Source organism: Acipenser ruthenus, unplaced genomic scaffold, assembly GCF_902713425.1.
Source record: "Acipenser ruthenus unplaced genomic scaffold, fAciRut3.2 maternal haplotype, whole genome shotgun sequence".
In the NCBI taxonomy this organism is placed as follows: domain Eukaryota; kingdom Metazoa; phylum Chordata; class Actinopteri; order Acipenseriformes; family Acipenseridae; genus Acipenser; species Acipenser ruthenus.
Window position 1 is genome coordinate 41948 of NW_026708544.1, and position 5492 is coordinate 47439.

The 5492-nt window shown below is 38.6% G+C and overlaps 1 long non-coding RNA gene across 1 annotated transcript; it reads right to left on the reverse strand.

Moving 5' to 3' along the window:
• Positions 1 to 995: 995 nt before the first annotated feature.
• LOC131734268 (uncharacterized) lies at positions 996 to 5264 on the reverse strand. The gene is made up of 4 exons (XR_009326863.1): positions 5112 to 5264; positions 4658 to 4807; positions 2969 to 3100; positions 996 to 1204 (listed from the first exon to the last, which is right to left on the reverse strand). It is a non-coding gene; the product is annotated as an uncharacterized LOC131734268 (long non-coding RNA).
• Positions 5265 to 5492: the final 228 nt, after the last annotated feature.

The window sequence follows — 5492 nt, forward strand, 5'->3', positions numbered from 1 at the left end:
TACATATTCAGTCTTTGCATATCTCTTCCTTGTAAGTGAAATGGCAAAAAAGAAAAACTTTGATCTTTCTTTCTTTCAGCTGAAGCAGGAGGAACGAAATCAGTGATGGAGGATGCGCTTCCAAAAACGCCTGCGTTTCTCAATCCGTTTATGGGGTAGTCGGAGCAACTTACGGATTCAACCTTATGCTCATAAGGTTGAATCCGATGTAAATTGCTGAATCATTCTGTTATTTTTTTCTTGTGGAATACAAACTGTAAAAATAAATTTGCCATACATTGTAAATTATTGAGTGATTATTAAGCTTGGTGTTTAAGAATTACCATTCCTCTTATTTGGGACCTAGTCAAGTTTATACTCAATGTCATAGAAAGTGGGCATACGTATAAATTACAAGTGTACATATAAAAAAGAAATAATAAAGTTTTACCTGACCTGGTAATTGACTCATTGGTGCCATCTTGTGGTTTGGAAGCGTATTTGAAGCTACATTAGTTTGGTTTTGTTTTCTCTGTTATTTGGACTTTTGTAGCGTTGTGACAGGACAGCATCAGAGCCAAAACTGCAGTTCAAAACTACATATAAGAAAATAAATAATAAAACATAAAGGTGCAATTACACAAGTTTGTTTTATTTGCAAAAAGATTTGTAAGTTAATAAATTCATAGTTTATATGACATTGTACATATGACGTAGCAAATAGCCGTACTTAATATCGGCAGAACTGATTTGAATCCCACTGCTCCACAGAAAAAAGTCCCACCTATGATCAGTGCACAGATAAAGATAATCAGATCAACTATAAACTGGTACAATATTACATTGCATACCCATGAAAACAGCCTGAGAAAACTCCAAGATGAATGCTTAATATAGGAAGCAGTATGCAATTACCCTGTTAGATATCAGTTATGCTTAGAAGTGCTTAATAATAAGTTGCCTCTGATTCATTTATGAAAGCGTTCCCTTTCCAGGTATGTCAACAACTGGGACTGTGCTGGATGTTTAGTTAAACACAAACCCCAGAGCTAGGGAAGCAGCTCCAGCTATCATGACCATGTGTATTCCTCGGGGAATAAATCTATTTGCAGAAGCTGCATTACAAGCTACTTGTAATTAATCAAAAATGGCCAGGGCCGTCACCAAAGAGTCTTTATCACATGCAGCTTTGGTGGCACATCCCTTCAGCGTACTGTAGGAATACCTGAAAGAATACAAAAGCACTGCATTATTGACCGACAAACTTCTATCAATTCCAATGAGCAATGGCAAGCCACAAGCATGAAGTGATTCACACGGCAGCACCCACAAATTCACCAGTGATGTTTATTGTACAAAAAACATCCAAAGATCTCAACATTACTATGATCCTAGAACCTAAAGTGGAGGCTGTGTGGTCCAGTGGTTAAGAGAAGGGCTAATAACCAGGTGGTCCCCAGTTCAAATCAGCCACTGACTCATTGTGTGACCCTGAGCAAGTCACTTAACCTCCTTGTGCTCCGTTTTTCGGGTGAGACGTAATTGTAAGTGACTATGTAGCTGATGCATAGTTCACACACCCCAGTCTCTGTAAGCCGTCTTGGATAAAGGTGTCTGCTAAAATCAACACATTATAAAGCAGGCCGGGGTTGTTGTGAGCTAATGGTGAAGACATGGTGAAGACAAGTCTTTATCCACTTGTGGGTCGATTTAATCAGTTATACAGGAAAGCACAGTGTTGTTTGTAATGACACAGCAACAAAAACACATCATTGTATTTCAGCAAATGCATCTTGAATGAAGATTAAATGAGTTTTGTAGTTCAGCCAAAGCATCTTTATAGAAGCAAGTTTCTGTCTTACCTCTTTCTGTCTATAAGACAGAAGGTTTTTCATGGTAAAGTACAGCATTTGTGAAAGCACGACAAAGAACAGGCAAGCACTGGAAAGCACAGAGGTAAAAACATCAAAATTGTAGCGATTTGGTGTAAATATGTAGCCTATGGGGAAAAGCATGGGAAAAACTGCTAAAGTACTGATCCGGTTTATTGTGGTGAACATTCATAAGGGGTGTGTGACGGAGATCGAATGATTCTTGGTGTTAGATCTCCCTCCCGACCTGTGAGGGCACTGTATAAAAGGAACAGAGTACCCTTAACTAAATGGCATGACAATTTATTCCTTAGGGTAGGTGGAAGTTGGTCATTTAGGAAGGGGGCGGAGCTACGGTATCCAAACTCAATGACGGGAAACAGCGTGCCATCCGAGGATTGGAGGATTGGATGCACTCGTTAACCTAGGGGTCATGAGCGAGGGTATAAATAGGGGTCGTAGTGTAAGTGATCTGTTCCTTGGTAAATGGTTAATGTTTCAAACCTACAAGGAGTCTGTGTTGCAGTATTGTGAACCGTGAGTTTTGTCTTGTGTTTGTTAACTATTGTCTGTTTTTTAATAGACTACCAGTAGCACGATCCGGAGCTGTAGCGAAAGCCAGCATAAACCCAGACATCACTTTCACCCCTGCATTTCATGGATAACTGTAATATACCACTTGCACTTATTCACTATCACTAGGAAATGTGTTTGTGTTTTGTGTTTAGTGTTGGTGTGTAAAACTGGACTTTTGGTTACGGGTCAAACCCGGGGAATTACAAATACCGAGTGATACATGCCGCTGTTTCACTCTATCATTATTATTTACAGGTGTTCGCCATAAGGCTCTGTACATTGTTTAATAAATCAATAATCACCCTTGCACCTGGAAATCATTGTCTGTTTTGTATCCGCTCTGCACTGCACACACTTGTATTCACTCACCACTTTGCCACAGGGTGACATTTATTTTTGATTGCATTTGACGAGCAGCTAGTGAACTCCAGTCAAAAATGCTTCAGGGGAAATAAAGGAAAAACCAGTGTTTTAAGTCATAACAATAAGAAGTTGGCTCATTTTAATGAGGTACTGTAATACAGAATGGAAAGATGGATTACCTGGTGCAGCCCCAGTCAATGTGATGCATTGATCTTGTGTTCCAAGACAGTTAACCAAGTCTGTCCCGCAGCTACCAGTATTGACACATGAAGGACACTGCTTCCCATTCGAGGAATCCCCAGTGAGAGCAACTAGAAAACAACACAGGACATTTCAGGAATGAAAGAGGCCAGATTTAAAATCACTTTCCTTATCCTTTTCTCTTTAAGGAGTGCTAATCCTTTTTTGTGCATCAAATCCTACGATATATGTGTGATTTTTTTTTTGTGTGCATTGAATCCTACGATATATTGTGTGATTTTTTTTTGTGTGCATTGAATCCTAAGATATATTGTGTGATTTTTTGGCGGCATTGAATCCTACAATATATTGTTTGTTTTTTTTGTTTTTGCAAGAATTGTGTTTCTCCCCAATTTAATGTGTCCAAAGATATTTTTCTCCTCATTGTGGTGATTCCACACACAACTGCGGATCAGTAGGAATCCTCTTATCTCATGACCAAGCCAGCTTCCTCTTTTACACCAAAGGTGTTTTCCACCCAGGGAACTTGAGAAGGGATGTGAGCGGGGCTGCCAGCCTCTGGAGGACCAAGCCCAAACCCACAGGCGTCTGCCCGCCTGGCCAGCAGGGGTCACTGCAGAGCGATGAGAAGCAGTCCCTACGGCTTTCCTACGTTTAAAATGTGTGCCCTTATGTGTGTGACGGTATTAATACACAATAGATCTGATTTGTGGAATTACAGCAGATGCTGCTTGCTAGCAATCCTGATATAAACTTTCAGTTATATCAAAGTTTTGTTGGAACCATTCCATCCCATAGACTTTAATGCAAATGGATTTCGGATATTGACAACGGCATGCCGCTTTATGACAACTTTTTGCAAAGTTTCCATGGTTACAGAATGAGCGGAATGCACAACAGGCATGCATTTCAGCCTCCCTGTATACGTCACAACGTACTGAACTCAACCGTGTATTATTACAATTGCAGGTAAAATTTAATAGATTTAATAGATGCTCTGTACATTTATATCTGATTGTCTTGTGTGTAATGTGGCTTCCAAACGTGTTAGACCTGTCTAACCGATAAGTTCACTGAAAGAACAGTTGCAGGCAGTGGACACTTTTCACATGATATGCCAGAATCGTGGCTTTGAAAACGGCAATGAAGCTGCTCAGAAAATTGAGAGGGATTTACAGCTGGAGGTGGCGAATCGTAAAAATTGGACAGCTATTTTTAAAATTGTGCTTGGTTATTAAATGTAAGGTTTCAACAGTTTTCTTTTCTCTAAGGACATTGGCAGTTGGCTACAGTACGTTTTTGCAGAGTACAGTAGCTTACTGATATTACTATAGGCTACTTTTTTAACACTTATAGTTTACAATGGTTTATTCTTGTATTTTGTGTAATAATGAACAGAAACATAACGTCTATGTCAGTGCTCATAAAACGCGTATTCAGTGATGTGCTTTCTAAAAGTATGGTGTATAACGTTCATACAAATAAACTTGAAATTCACCTGAAACTGTGGCGTTTCGCTTATTAACAACTTTGGTTATTAACAACTTTTGGGTGGGAACCAAGGGGTTGATAATAAGCGGCATCTCCTGTATTTAATTAGCTGTATATTCTGTAACTGCTTACTAACTTTAAACAAGATACAAAAAAAGTAAGTTTTGTACATTTACCATTATAGACGCCGGTGTTGCACTGATTCGTGTCACAGCACTCAACACGGGACTCCACTCTGAGTTGATTGGTGAACTTTGCACTCAGTAGCTGACCGCAGGTTTGAAGCTTGGGACCGCATTTCTTAACAAAGCCGTTTTGCGTAAAACCTGTAAACAAGTGTTAATATGCTGTATGTTTTTTCTCATAAAATGTGTGTATTTATTTACATGCACAGTAAATAAAAAGAAAACAAAGTAAAAAATTATACTGTATTAAGTACTGTAGTGAATTTTGAAATAACTTTATATATATATATATAAAGATTTTTTACATGTGCTCACATGCAAAAAGGAAACGACTTTTGACCCTGTGACTTACTGCAAACCATTAAATTATAATGGATTGTAAGATTTGCAGCACTATAAAATAAAATGCATACCAGTAAAACAATTATTTATTCTTTAATCTTACCATACTGCTGAAAGCCAACACTTGTCGATGAAAATGTTAAACACGTCTCGGAGTTGCTGCACGTTTGTGATGTAGCAGAACACGAAGTACCCCCGTCACATTTCAGGCAGTCCAGAGAATTAACTGAAACACAAAACAAACAGCTTTTATTTGTCCAGTGTTAAATGTCGCCCAACTGTGACAGTTCCAGTAAGTGTCATAAATATAATCAAGGCAGGACCAGTAGCAGCTTATTTGTAAATGGTTTACAGCTGTGCCAAGTGCAAGGTCCAGGATAGTATAATAATATGACTACATGGGTTTAGCTGACCTTTAATAGCATTTGATAATCAAATTTGAGTATTGGGATGCATAATCAATTAATTTAAGAACATAAAGTTT